Genomic DNA, 14907 nt, shown 5'->3' on the forward strand with positions numbered 1-14907 from the left:
GGAGTCAAATGAAGCCCAGAGCTCAACAGACATCCCGGGCAATGACCTAGACAGCGCCACTAAATCAGAATCAGGCTTTTGCTTGGGAAAATAAGGTCAATGAAGTCAAGCCTCACGGAAACAGTTTCAGATCTACAGACTAGAGTGCTGAAGGCGGAGGACCGACTTGAAGGTGTGGAGAATAATCAAAAACAGAGAGGGAAGATCAAATATTCATATATTGGGCTTAGCAGAAGAACACAGGTAATCCCCGCTAGGCCTGAAAAAGAAAGTAAAAGCCCTTATCCGGACCCTCTATTACGACACAGATTCTCCAAAGCTGGAGTTCGATGGAGTGCACAGAGCAGGGGGGCCGTCGCGAGGTCCCTGTGGGTCCTCGTAAAATGCCACTATTACACCCAAAGGCAAGAAATCCTGCTAAAGGCGAGGGAAAAGGGCACAATTGAATTTGGAGGTGCAAAAGTGATGCCCATCAAGATCTCTCGGCCATGACCCATGCCAAAAGGAGGGGATGCAGCCCCCTCACGATCTGGTTGCAAGAAAAGGGAACTCACTACCGATGGGGCCACCCCTTCTTATTGTCATTTGACTACGGAGGTGAAGACTTTAGAATTACTATGATAGAAGAAGCAGAAAGGGCCTTACGACACCTCCGAGGCTCAGCAGAGGACATAGACATTGATCCCCGCAGGTAGCCGGAGGGGCCAACACCGAACCCAGCGTCAAAGCCACCTAGGAGAGACAAGGTGCAAACGAAGTGGAAGTACAAGTGCCTGAACACTCCATGAGCATGACCACAAACATTCGATGCTTTCTACCCAGCTCTTCACTTTTTGGTTGTTACCGGTATGCAGGTTAACGAAAGGTCTGAGTCCCTCTTTTTTCTTTTTTGAGCGGCCTCGCCCGACTTAAAGAGGGACGATTCTAATTCTCTCAGGTTACTTAACATTGTACCCTTTGCGTGTTCATACTTATAAGATACTATTACTGTATAAAGCCAGAAGAGGGGCCTCAACAAAGTGGCCCTTTTTAGTTTAGGGCGTCTCCTTAGTTGACAGAGAATGCTAGGATTAGCTTTTCTCGGGGAAAGGAATGGGGGGCGGCGAACACTCGCTCGGAAATTCAGGGGGCATCAAAACCACAACGTTGAACCACACACACTAACAACACTTACAACATGGCAAATCAGATTCACTACAGGAAGGAGGTTACAAGAATCACTAAGATTGCAGAAACTGGGAGCTACCCGAGCAAAATGTATACACCACAATGGCAAAGATTGTTGGCATAACCTTTGGGTCCCTGAATGTAAGGGAGTTAAACTCTCCTCAGAAAAGATCCATGCTGGTACGACAGTTTAGGCAATCTCGACTAGATATATTATTCGTACAAGAGACGAAATATGTTTGTGGGGGAGAACACAGGATTGTGGGGAGGGACATTGGAGAATCAATATGGCCCTCGGGCCCCCAAAAATCGGGTGAGGTAGGCGTCTTGTTCAGAAAATCCCTGGCATTCCGTTTAGAACTCATACACAGAGATGCACAGGGGAGATATGTAGTGCTTAAGGGAGAACTACAGTCCCGTAAAAATCACCCTTTGCTCAGCGCCTAAGTCCCAAATCAAAGTCAGTCAAACTTCTTCGAACCCTTGTTCGACTTTCTGGAAGACTGGAAGATGAGTACGCTAATTTGTGGGGGAGATTTTAATGTGGTGGAAGAAAGAACTGGACTGGGACTCGGTGCGGCAGGTAACACAGCCACTGAGTAATCAACAGGGTAATCGTTTCCTTACACTTAATCGACACATGGAACGTATCTCATCCCAGAGACAAAGGCTTCACTTTTTTCTCCCCCCCGCACCAGAGTTTCTCCAGAATCGATAATCTCCTACTAGGGACAGAATGTGAAAGTGAGATCCTTGAGACAACCATAGAAGTGGTCACCTGGACAGATCATGAGCTATGCAAACTTGTATTGGACTTGGGCCCCCCCCTTTAAAGCAAATAGGCGGTGGATCTGTAATGACTTTCTGTGTAGAGATCCAGTGTTTAAGGATGCTCTCTCGGAGGCCATCACGAGTTACTTTGAAATAAACGATGTAGATGGGATGCAACTAAACACGGTCTGGCAAGCAGCGAAAGCCACGATATGGGGGATCCTGATGTCAGAGGGGGCGTCAAAGAAGAGGCTTGGCAATGCAAGGAAGTAGAACTCAAAACTGCCCTTTCCCGCCTAGAGCGAGATCTCCGCCAACACCCTGACCAAGCAGAAGAAAGGCTGTCTCAGATGGTAGGGCTAAGAGATGATCTATATGGAATGGAAAGGCTCTGATACAACTCAAATATCTCAAACAAATTGAAATTGCGAGAAGGGAGAGGAGGCCCACACAATGTTAGCGAACCGGTTAAGAAAACAAAGAGCCGATAGGGCCTTGTACAGGGTGTGTGACGAAAGGGGAGCGGCGCTTCCAGGCCCTCATGAAATAGTAAACCGCTTCTCGAGGTTCTACTCACAGTTGTACACAGCTGAAGGGGATTGTGCACCAACTGCCATAGAAGAATTCTTAGAAGCTCTCCTCCTGCGCCCCATAGACTCAGACACGCAGATCAATTAAATGCTCCCATAACCACCATAGAGGTTCAAAGGGCGATCTCTAACCTAAAGGCGGGCTCGGCTCCCGGGCAAGATGGCTATACCCCAGCTTTGTATAAAACTAACAGTAACTAACAGTAACCATTCCTGGCCAAACTGTTTCATTCGATATTAACGACAGGCCAAGCTCCTAACTCGTTTACAGAGTCGATAATTATAGTTATTGCTAAGGAGGAAAAGAACCCCCTGGAGTGTAAATCATACCGCCCCATCTCCCTTATTAATGTAGATGCTAAAATGTATGCAAGCACCCTGGCATCCAGTCTTGCCCTGGTTCTCCCCCAGCAGGTACATATGGACCAGGTGGGTTATGTGAGGGTAAGACAGGGAGCGGACAACATTAGGAAAACCCTAGAATTAATGGAAGGCCTCCAGGAGGCTGATAGCGACCCCGTTACAGTCTCTTGACGCCAAGAAGGCGTTCGACCGCGTGGAACGGCCCTTCTTGAAGGCAGTACTGAAATGGGTGAGGGTAGGCACAGCATGGACACAAGGGACAAGCACACTATATCACACAGCACAGGCTAAGGTTTCCATCAACGGCGTCTCTTCGGACCCCGTCGTCATCACACGAGGTACTAGGCAAGGATGTCCTCTCTCCCCCCCGATTTACGCACTAGTCATTGAGCCCTTTGCCCAAATACTAAGGTCAAACCCCTGAATACACGGCATCACCCGGGGAAACAAGGAATACAAACTGGCAATGTTTGCCAATGATATTCTTTTATATCTCACCCAACCGGCAGAATCAATCCCAGCCCTCTTCCAGGATCTACACAGATACAGAGCCTTATCCAGCTTTCGTGCGAACCTCCAGAACACTATAGCAGTCACACAGAGAGGATGGAAACCTCCTCCAATCACTAGACGAAATTTGGGGCCTCAAAGTACAACCCCAATCTGTGAGTTATTTGGAGGTAAACATCACTGTGTCCCTTGCGGACCTCTTCAAGGCAAACTATGTCCCCCTGTGGAAAGCTATTAGGGATGACGTGAACAGATGGTCAAAACTGCCCCTGTCGTGGGCCGCCAGATTTACCTCCATCAAGATGAACATTTTGCCCTGGTTCCTCTTTCTCTTTCAATCACTCCCGATTGTAGTACCAGATTCCTTTCTTGCTGAGATTAAAAGGCTGCGATTAGCATACTTATGGGCAGTAAAAAGCCTAGAATCCCCTAATCCACTCTCCTCCTACCCAAAGAATCAGGGGGCATGGCGTTTCCATATATTTTGGAATATTACCGAGCCTCCCAACTTAGCGTACTAGCCGATCAACTATGGGAAAACCCTGAGAAACAGTGGGTAGCAATAGAAAACATTGCCTTTGCACCAGTCACTTTGGGGGAATGGTTGTGTGTCCCTCAGTCAGCCATTACACGAAGAATACGAGAACATCCTATTCTAAAAGGTATTATCGTCACTCTGGTGCCCCTCCCGGGCCACGCTAGGTGTCACAACCTGGCCCTCCCCGTTAAGTTGTATCTGGTCCCACCAAACAAAAGCTAATCTGTGATGTCCATCGATTTCAGAATTGGTACGAGGCCGGAGTTGTGAGGCCGGCTCAAATGTGGAGGGAAGGGGTATACATCTCTCTACAGGGCGTATCCAATGCCCTGCAGGGGGAGAACATATCCCCTATGCAATAACTGCAATTACGTAGCGTCTTAATGGGCCAGCCCTGGGGAAACACCCTGTGATGTACCCTCACTGCTTTTGAACTAATTCTAAGTGTCCCCCAGACTACGAAAGGGCTCATTGCCCGTATGTACAGAGCTTTGATCACCAGAGGCCACTTGAGCCGTCCATGATCCGAGGTGAAATGGGAAGCAGAATTAAACTTGGTAGACCAACCCGGGGTCTGGAAGGCTATACGAAGGGCAGTCTGGGGGTCATCCATATCCACACAATACAAGATGCACAATGCGCGCATACTGGTCAGGTGGCACTACACTCCTAAAAGGCTGTTCAAAATGTCCCCAGGCACCTCCCCACACTGCTGGAGAGGCTGTGGGGAAATCAGTGACTACTGGCATCAGTGCTGGGGTTGTGACAAAGTGAAAATGTACTGGAAAGATGTTTTAGGGTGGATGCCGGAGATCGACGGGATCCCCAGAGCACTCACGCCAACACTAATATTATTTGGGGTGGAATCTGACGAGGAAGACTCCCACGAGACTCTCTCACATATGCCACGAAACTTATTATTAGCTGCGAGAGTATGCTTTACTGTTAAATGGAAGTCAGCAGTCCTCCCCTCTAAAGAGAATGGCTCATGCAATTTACAAAATGGAAAGCCCGACAGCCGCAGTCATGGAATCTCGAAGAAACATAGACCCGATCTGGTTACCCTTTAAGGAATATTATGCCGAATACTGGGGCCCACTAAGCCACGTCAAGTAAAGCCACCATTCAATAACTACCTCCTGGTTATCATGTAAGCTAAGGACGGAGTATACTCCCGCAATTCAGCAAGACGTGGAGCTATGAAGCCCGATCAATAATTAACTCCGGTGACCCTGTCTGTTCTTGTTGGCTTCCCCGTTTGCCCAACGCAGCTTTGCCTCTTTTCCAACAAGTGGGGGGGATGGAAATGGGTGGGAGGGGAAATTGGAGAGGGTATACACAAGTTATGATGCCTTGGTCAATTGTATTTTCAAATTCATTACATGATATTAACAAAAGAGTTAAACTAACCTTTACTGTGAATTAAACATGGGATATGTCAGACTTGTAACAAAATCAATAAAGACTATTTAAAAAAAAAAGAATGGAAATATGCATGCCCTGTGACATAATGATACAGAACAGATGAATAACAAACCCCCTCATGGCTGTTGTCAGTGCACCGCCGTCATTTTATAATGAAGATATGCAGCAGGTACTCACTAGCCTATGGACAACTAACCCCCATGACTTGGGAATATTGCAAGAAGTCACCCCAATCAAGATTAAACTCAAGCCTGGTGCAATGCTGCCCAGGTTAAGACAATACCCTCTGTCAAGGGAAGCAGAGGAAGGCATAAAAGAAACAATACACGCACTATTAAAGCAGGGCATCATTGTACCCTCAAATTCCTCTGGCAATACTGCGATCTACCAGATTAAAAAAGCAAAAGGAGGGGCATGGCGTATGGTGCAGGACCTCCGCCCACTTAATGGTGTCATTCAAAAAGAGTTTCCCCTTGTCCCAAATCCTGCATCCATCTTGTGCAGCATTCCAAAGAAGGATGCACACTTTACTGTTGTCGATTTGTGCATGGTCATCCTATTTGCGCCAATGTGTGATGTTTTATGAACTATGTAAGCCAACTACGGAAACAATAATAACACCGTTTGTGCAAGCATTCTTGAGCTTGGAAGGAGAGTTAAGTATTGGTACTATGGGCGTGCTTAAAGGACTCAACTATAAATGGATTGGAGGTCAAATCCACCCTATAGGCAAAATAGTTTTGAAAAACTGGTTGGAAAGGAAATTGGAAGAAATAAGCTTTGAGCAAAGCTTGATTGATTTAGCCTCGAAAGCTCATAGTGTGGAGTACTGCCAAATAAGAATGTTAAGGACAAGAAAACCTAAATACATCACTGCCTACCCCAGTATGAGTACTTTTCTAACCCATCTGATATTAAAATTTAATATATCAGAAGCGTTAGAGACCAGAGGTTTTATGCGCGTTATGATACACGAAGATAGACTGTGTGGCAGTGAGATGATAGAGTCCATACGACATTTAATAGTAGAATGTGACATCCTATGGAAACTGCGCAAGAAATATCTGAAAAATTATAATAATCAGGCAGATGTTACCGGTCCGATAGCACAGCAAATAGAGCGCTCGCTTTGACATCCCTGCAGAGCCTGCTGACGCAGGTTCGAAACCTAGCAGGGCCAAACTCAGCCTTTCATCCTTCCAAGGTCGATAAATGAGCACCACACATCGTGGGTAATAATAAGCAGCACTCAGATACCAGAGGGTTCGTAGCGCTATATAAATGCTAAATTATTATTAGGCTGAATTTTATGATTGGTGATGATATTAACTTAATTTATTATAGAACAGTATTTTATCACAAGATTGTTGATATTTTAATATGTTTGATTTAGAATTGATGCACTGAAAGGCCGATTGTTACGTTTTAAGGTGGATTTTATTTATGTTTTAGCATGTCTTAATATATTGTGTTTTATGTATATACAAAGCGATGTGACTAATTCCCTCTGCATTTATAAAGAAATTATTTTTTTCACAGAAATAATTTCTTTATGAAGTAAGAGTGACTTCAAAAAGAAACGATGGGCCTCATTACGGGTTTGGCGGCAACCGTGCCATTGCTACCAGCAGGTTGCCGCCAGACCCGTAATGATTTACCGGCGCCCGAATTCCCGGTATAACCGGGGGATTACAACCCTGGCGGTCTGGGAAGTCAGACGCCGGCAAATGGTAAGTCCCCATTTCCATAAAGTCCTATCGGACTCTAAAGAAATGGGGACCATAGAAGCACTGGCACTGTTAAAACGGTGCCAGTGCTTCCGTGAAAACTATGCGGGTGGGTGCGATTCTGCCCGAAGACTGTAATATGCCGGCCCAGGAACAACAGTGCTGGTGAGCTTAAGTGTTAGGGCTCCCCTCAACCCCATGATGTGTGCGTGTGTGAGTGTATGTTGAAAGGGTTCACACTTAAATGTATAGGTGGCTGCCTGGGTGTGCCTGTATGGTGAAAGGGTGCACACTTCAATGTATGACTGGGTGTTGCGTGTGTGTATATGGTGAATGGTGTGTGTGCTTGCGTTCAGGGGCGCAACAAAACCTAACCCTTCAAATGTTGGGAGGGGTGCCAACTTCATAGGCGGTGGGGAGGGGCAAACTTATTTGTTTGGGTCATCTAATTTCTTTATGCACTTTTATGAGACTATTCTAGTGCAGCTTCAATGTTACAAGCAGTTAACTCTCTCATTTAAGGTTTAAAGCACTTACTTATGGACTGCTTTGAGAATGAGTGGTCTCCTGTTCCCTCTCTACCCTTCCAATCACTCCCCTGGCATGCAAGTATTAAACCCACATCACGATTTAAATTGCCTAAAAAATGTGGCATTCTAATGCAGGTATTAACAGTGAAAGTGAATTGCTTTATGGTAATAATTGGTGGGTTCTTGTTAACAGAGAAACCCAGGTGCCGTTTAACATCTGTGTCCTTTTCTGTCTGGCAACTGCTCTGAAGGTCAGCCAGGTCTGGTCAACATAGCCCAACATTTCAGGTGGGGAGCGGGGGGGGGGGGTGCTGAATCCCAGTCAACTCAATGGTGTTGCACCAATACTTGTGTTTAATGCCTGGATTACTTATTGGTAATCTTCATTACTCCTAGCCCTTTTCTTCCTCGTCCCAGTGTGTATGAGACAGTACTTGTGTACAAGGCACTCTGCTTCATACACAAGTACTGGGATGAGGTAGAGGTACATGGAAGTAATGCTTGATTTAGCTACCTGTAATCTTCACTACTCCTAGTCCCACTCTTCCTCATCCCAGTACTTACCTATGAGGCAAGGAGCCTCAACCGTAAACTCTGGGCAAGGAAGAGGGACATGGAGGTAATTCTGGGCCAAGGAGCTGATTTTGGAGGTTGGGGTGGGAGGGAGAGGGGATGTGTGGGGGGGGGCAGGATTATACGACAAATTATAATGGCTGTCCATGGCCAGGCTAAGCATGCATGATATGTGGTATTAGTGGCTAGAGAGGCATTTTGGTGCAGCCAGTCTAGTCATTCCTCAGTTTGGTATGACTTTTTTTTTAATGGGGCATTTATGATAAAGCAGTCCTGCTAAGTGAATTACCTGGCTAGACTGCCATTTGGGTGCTGCCAGTCAGCCGTTTCTTCCTGCAGCATTGTATATTTTTCTGGGCATCTGTGATCAAATGATATGATATAAGTCATTTATAACGCACCTGCACACAAGTGTTTCTAGGCGCGACAAGGGATGGAAGATAGAGGGAGGCCAAGACAAACAATCTTACTAGGCCTTGTGTCATTCAGATCATGCAAGTGCGATAACGAGAAGCACAAGGGGAAAGGGACGGGGGAAGTGCAAGGGAGAGGGGAGGGGAAAAACAAGGCAGCAATGCTCTGAGTAAGTGCTGTCAGGGCAGCACAGCTCTGGGTAGCGCAAGGAGAACAAGGGGCTGTAGGGTTACAGTTACAGCCCCTAAGTGCATGGTAGGACCAGAGGCAGTGCAAGGGTGACTGATCAAGAAAGAGGCTCGACTCAGTGAGACTCGGAGGTTAGCCAAGCAACCAGTCGGTACAGCAGACAGGTAGGTCAGGTAGGCCAGCAGGGGAGGGAGAGAGAGAAAGCAGAGGAGAAGAGGAAAGTTTTGAGCTGCTTCCAGAACTTCAGGTAGTCTGCTAAAGCTTGAGAGGGGCAGGAAGGCTATTACAGAGGAAGGCACATATAGAGGAGAGAGATCTACCCCCCACTCTCTTCCTTAGAGAGTTGTAGGTAGCTGAGCGAAGGGCTTGAGAAGGAAGATATTTTGGAAGAGAGTGTTGGATGTAGTGCGGGCCCCGGGCCCAGAAAGCCTTGTGGCCAATGCAAAGGGTCTTGAACGTGATACTTGCAGCAACTGGGAGCCAGTGGAGAGATTTCAGAGCTGGAGAGATACGATCCCTGTGCTTGAGGCCAAGGATAAGTCTTGCAGTCCTTTTCTGGATTAGTTGCAGGGGCTGGATAGTAGAGAAAGGCAGATTGAGAAAGAGGCTGTTGCAGTAGTCCAGAGAGAACCAGGGATCTGCAGACAGTGAGCTTCTGGGGGACAGTGACAAAGGGAAGAGTCCCTTTGAGGAGGAGCAGCTGGTAGTGGGACTTCTTGGCAATGTCTGAGATGTGAGGAGAGAAAGAGAGTGGGGTCAAAGATGACACCAGTGTTGTTTGCCTCACAGGAAGGCGAAGGAAGAGGGCCCAAGGCGGACGGCCAGAGTGAGAGAGGGAAAGCAGGGGCAGGAGTCCAAATGAGAAGGATCTCCATTTTACTGACATTAAGGCAGAGATAGTTGGAGGCACACCAATCCTGAATCGCGGATAGACAGTCGGGAATGAGCGAGAGATAAGAGAAGTCTGAGGGGAGCCTGAAGAAAAGCAGTGTCATCCGTATAACACCGAAAGTTAGAGGAGAATGTAGAGATGAGGTGGGTCAAAGGGGCCACATAGAGGTTGAAAAACCAGAGTGAGAGGATGGCGCGGGAGAAAGGGATCAAGTTGGACCTGGGTGGGGCAGTCCAAGAGGAAGGAGGTCAGCCACTCAAGGGCCTGATCCGTGATGCCCAGGTTCTCATGGAGTTGATTGATCAGGATTGATCAGGGTGGCATGGTTGACCGTGTTGAAAGCGCAGGAAAAATCAAGGAGGATGAGGACAGAAGGAATGCTGGAATCAAAGTTAGAGAGCAGAACTTCACAGGTGTTCAGGAAAGCAGTTTCCGTGTCTCTGGCAGTGAAGCCAGACTGATGGTCATGGAGACAACCAACAGATTCCGTGTGGAGAGTAAGCTGGGAGATGGCCAGCTTTTTCAACAGTTTGCCCAGGAAAGGGGTGATGGAGATTGGGCGATAGTTTGCCGGGCAGGCAGGATGGGCAGAAAGCTTCTTGAGGAGTGGGTGCATAAGGGAGTGCTTAACGGGGGAGGGGAAAGAGCGATTACAGAAATCGGTCAAGGCTGGAGCCAGGGTGTCAATATGGTTCTGGTGGAGCAGGAGAGCACCTGTTTGGATGACACTTTCATAGATCGGACTTGTCTAGAAACCTCATCAGGTGTTGTCAGAGAGAAGGAGGAGAAAGGAGGAAGAGAGGTAGACATGGCCAAAGGGGGCCGAGAGAGGAAGAGGGAGAGGAATAGGAGATGGAGGACAGGATGTCCTGAGTTTTAGCGTAGAAGTGAGATGACAGAGCCATACAGAGGGCCTGGGAGGGAACAGGAGATGTAAAAACCTCAACAGGATTGACCAGTTCTTTTCAGATTTTAAAGAGTTTGGCCGTGTTGTTAGAGGCCACAGAGACACAGGCTTGAATGTGTGTTCTATTCTTGATGAGTGTTATTGCTTCGACTGCCATTTTGGTGCAACCAGTCTAGATATGTCTAAATGTGCCCTGGCAAGCTTTACTATATTGTTATTACATGTCGACACTGGTCTACCTCGTGCAGCCAGTTGGACATGTTTTCATTGTGGCATGGCATTTTTAATAGCAAAACTCTAATGTTCCTGTGCTCTGTTGGTGACTTGCATCTATTGGATTGGTGTTACCCTACAAAACAATTGCAAACACTCTGGCTTTTTAGCCAATTTTTCCTCAGACAGTGTGCTGTATGTTATATTAAAACACATACGTATATCTTTCTCCTAGTGCAGTGTGCGGCATATCCGTTCAGCAGCACGTTTGTGCATATTGCGCAAGTGTGATAATCTAGGCTGGCCCAGAGTGTGACACAACCCTTGATTTGTTGCTGAGTTGGGGGGCGGGGGGGCTCAGCATTGCTTGCAGGGGGGCCCCCACATCTTGTGTTACACCACTGCCCGTGCAGCAAAGAAAGAGGAAGGACAAGGTATGAAGCTGAGGTTATAGACTAGTAGAGAGGAGATTAGTGGAAATGATCAAATACATACCGTTCCAATACATACCCTGTCATAAATGGACTACAAAAAGGCGACTTTTATTGGGAAATCTAGTTTCTTTTTGTGTTAATTTATTTTTATTGTTGGTTTTTAGAACGCTGCTCGAGACTGAAGTAAAGAAAGAAGAGCATAATCCGAGCCTACGGTCTTGACAGAATTGTCTTCTGTATCCAGGGACATAATAACCAAGAACAATTAACCTTCCTTTGGCAGTTATAGCTGTGCAATTTAATGTCTTTTTGACAAAGCTTTGGTAAGAAGGGTAATTGTATATTTATATTTCAATGCAGATCAAACATATTTATATGTGAAATGTACAGGAGCCGGTCCATGGTTTGATTAAAATATAAAACTCAAATGGAACTTGAAGATTAGGGGCAAAAGAAATGGCTTCTAAAGTGAATGCAAGATTTTGCAAGGACAGTTGCATTGCTGAATATCGTTTCAGTGCCCATCCCACTGCACTGGCTTTTCATATACAATAATGCATTCTGGAACTGGTAGTGTTGGGGCACTTCAACTGCAGTACACTACAGCCTCAAAATACAATGCTTTAAAAAGAAAAATCACAACAGAACAATAGTCGTAGACTAAATAAAGCAAAATACCGGTTTTCTAGAGCAAATGCACACTAACATTTTTGAGACAGCAAGCACCCCCAAGTTGGGGCCCCAACCCCTTCCCTAGGGTCCAGAGAAAGTAGATGTACACAACAAAAACACTTGGGCGCATGTCAATTACAATGAAAGTAACGCACCATTTATATTTTAGTTGCCCTCGCGTAGCCGCAAACAACCGTAGAGGTGTGTAGGTATAACGAGCAACTGAGGTGCTATCACGCCTGTCCCGAGTGCAGTGTACACTTCCCATCCAAGAAACAGACCCTAGCAACGCCCCGCCTCTCCTCTCCACGTCAGCTGCGTTCAGGCCCTGGCGTGTACGTCTGTGTTATACACTGGCTCGCGAGCCGTCATCTACTCTACAATCCTTCAGAACTGTGTTAGGTTTGTACAAACAGGATGGCAAGAACAACAGGGAGCATCATTGCTCAGAACTCTGGAATTTCCCGAGATTTAAAGTGTGCATAATTAATCAATTACGTACTGGTAATCTTCATTAGTCCTGCTCTTTCTCGTCACAGTACTTACTTATGAGGCACCAATCTCCATGACAGGAGCCCTTTGTCTTCTTTTCCCCATGTCCTTCCCCTATTCTAGGGAGTATAGCACTCCTCTTACCCCAGCATGCATTAGTTTGCATACAACCAACATGTTGATCCATTCCATCACACCAAAAAGGGAGTGAGAGGCGGGTCATAAGTACTGAGTAATGAAGATTATCAGTAAGTATTGAATCATTACCCCCCTCTTCCCAGTCCAGACAAAGGAGGTGACCCACCTCTTCGACAGGTTCATGACCGAAAAAAAGAGGCAGGGATACCCGCACTTAGGGTGGCCAACTTTTTGAGATCCTTTTGCTGGACACTTGCCCACAAGGCTTTGATGACATCACATCGTCATTCACGTTTGGCCCACCCTATCACAAGGCTTTGATGACATCACATCGTCATTCATGTTTGGCCCACCCCATTTGTAATTCAAATAATGTGTTAATGGTTCTTAACACCTGGCTTTACTGCAATGCAAATGGTTTGTCTTTGGGAGGTGACGGTCACGTATTTTAACTGGAAACATGACCATCACGACCCAGAAACAAAGCTTTAGCATTGGAACGAAGAGAGGCGTCAGAGCTTTAACAGCTCGACCTGTAGGCATAATAAAGGAGCCCGGTCCGCAGAGCCACCCAGAGAAAGAAAACTTCAGGCAGCAGCGCTGTGGTGTGTAGATGGCCACTTCAGTTTTCAGAGTGGCTGTGCTGGACGCAGGTTGTCCTGACTTGCTGTCTCCCAAGAGTCACACTCCAGGGAACAAAGCAAGTCGGGACAACCTGCGTCCCGCACTGCCCCTCTGCAAACTGCGGGACAGAGTCCCCAAATACGGGACGATCCCACAAACTACGGGACAGTTGGCCACCCTACCCGCACTACCTACCTGAGGGAGGCTCCTCCCCACAACCGGCAGGAAAAGAGGAGGCCAACACCCCTACACCTTCCTGTTCTTTCCCTGTTTCATTCGACTGTTCCTGTCATCAGTGGACTTTGGATGCCAGTGCGATGGGCCACCTTGCTCGAGTTGTCGACCCAGACTAGCTTGTCTCCTATGGAGGCGTCTGCTTCTTCAAACTGGAAGGAGCTGATGGCGGTGTTCCGTGCCCTCCTCCACTTCCAGATACAGTTGGCTGGAAGGGCAATTCCTCATTTGCATGGACAACATGGTGGCCAGATTCTACATTGCCCGTCAGTGGGCTTGAGGTGTCCCTCCCTAGCGCAGGTGGCCCTCGTCTCAGGGCCTAGGTGGAGCCCATACATGCCAACATTCCGACGCGCTTGAGAGGGAGATTTCTTCAGAGAAATCGTGAGACAACAATTTAACCATAGGAATGCGTTGGGGAAATAATGATTTTAGGCGAGAGAACGTGAAAAAAGCAGTATTTTTCACAGAAAAATAGGGGGTCTCCCACCTAAATCGGGAGGGTTGGCATGTATGGGAGCTGTACCTGCTGTCCCTGGAAGCAATCTACCTACCGGGGTGGAGAACCGGTCCGCAGATGCACTCAACAGGCACTTCCCGTCTCTCAGCTCTCTGTTCCTCTCCAAGGATGCGTTTTTGGCCCTGTGCCGCCACTTCGGGTGCCATCATCGACCTGTTTGCCTCTCTATCCGTTGGCCCAGGGGTCTCCTCTATTCCTTTGCCCCTGTCGCTCTCCTTTTCTGCTTCCTGCTCAGGGTACAGAGGGAGGGGGCTCCTGTTGTTCTGGTGGCCACGGTGGTCGTGGTTTCCTCTTCTGACTCTGGCCTCTGCTCCTCCTTGGCCTCTTCCTCTGGTTCTGTACCCCTTCTAGCCGGTATCAGGTATTAATATCGCCACATATCTGGTCGCCGTAAATAATATCGCCGGGAAAATGTCGTGGCCATATTATTTGGGTGACCATATATGTGGCGATAGGGGCAACAAAAAAAATGTTTAAAAAAAAATAAAAATTTGGGGGTTGCGGAGGTGTCCCCTGCATGTTCCATGCAATAATGTCACCACAAAAAATGACAATTTTTCGGCGATATTTTTGTACAGTGATATTTTTGTGGCGACATTATTACATGGAACCTTCTAGCCTCCCCTGGGTCTCCCCTGGGTCTGCAGGTCCGCTTTCTGATCCTCGAGTTAAGGGGTTGGAGGTTGAATTGTCTGGCTTTATGCAGTTGGGCATGTCTCAGGGTTTGGCTCTTGAGGTCCAAGGGTGTAGGCGTCCCTCCACTCTTAAGGCTTATGACAAGCACTGGCAGTCGTTCTTGGTCTGGTGCCTCTGCCATGACCTGCTTCCTCTCTCTGACCTCCCTGTTGCATCCTGGATTTCCGGCAGGAGGGTTTCCATTTGGGGCTTGCGGTTTCCACCCGCATGACCCCATTAGCGGCCTTTCGTGAGCCTTTGTGGGGTATTGATGACGATGATCACTTTGCGTCTCGCCTTCTTCGGGAC

At 47.3% G+C, this 14907-nt stretch overlaps 1 protein-coding gene across 2 annotated transcripts in view; it reads right to left on the reverse strand.

The window, feature by feature from the left end:
- CLHC1 (clathrin heavy chain linker domain containing 1) overlaps window positions 1-12258 on the reverse strand; it is a 660301-nt gene extending 648043 nt beyond the window's left edge. The window contains exon 1 of one of the 2 annotated variants that reach the window (XM_069608240.1): window positions 12071-12258. The gene's annotated coding sequence lies outside the window, so the exon portion shown is untranslated. The remainder of the gene's footprint in view (window positions 1-12070) is intronic. The other variant, XM_069608241.1, reaches the window with a different exon arrangement.
- Window positions 12259-14907: the final 2649 nt, after the last annotated feature.

Source organism: Ambystoma mexicanum, chromosome 4q (genome assembly GCF_040938575.1).
Source record: "Ambystoma mexicanum isolate Mex_15411 chromosome 4q, UKY_AmexF1_1, whole genome shotgun sequence".
Lineage (NCBI taxonomy): Eukaryota > Metazoa > Chordata > Amphibia > Caudata > Ambystomatidae > Ambystoma > Ambystoma mexicanum.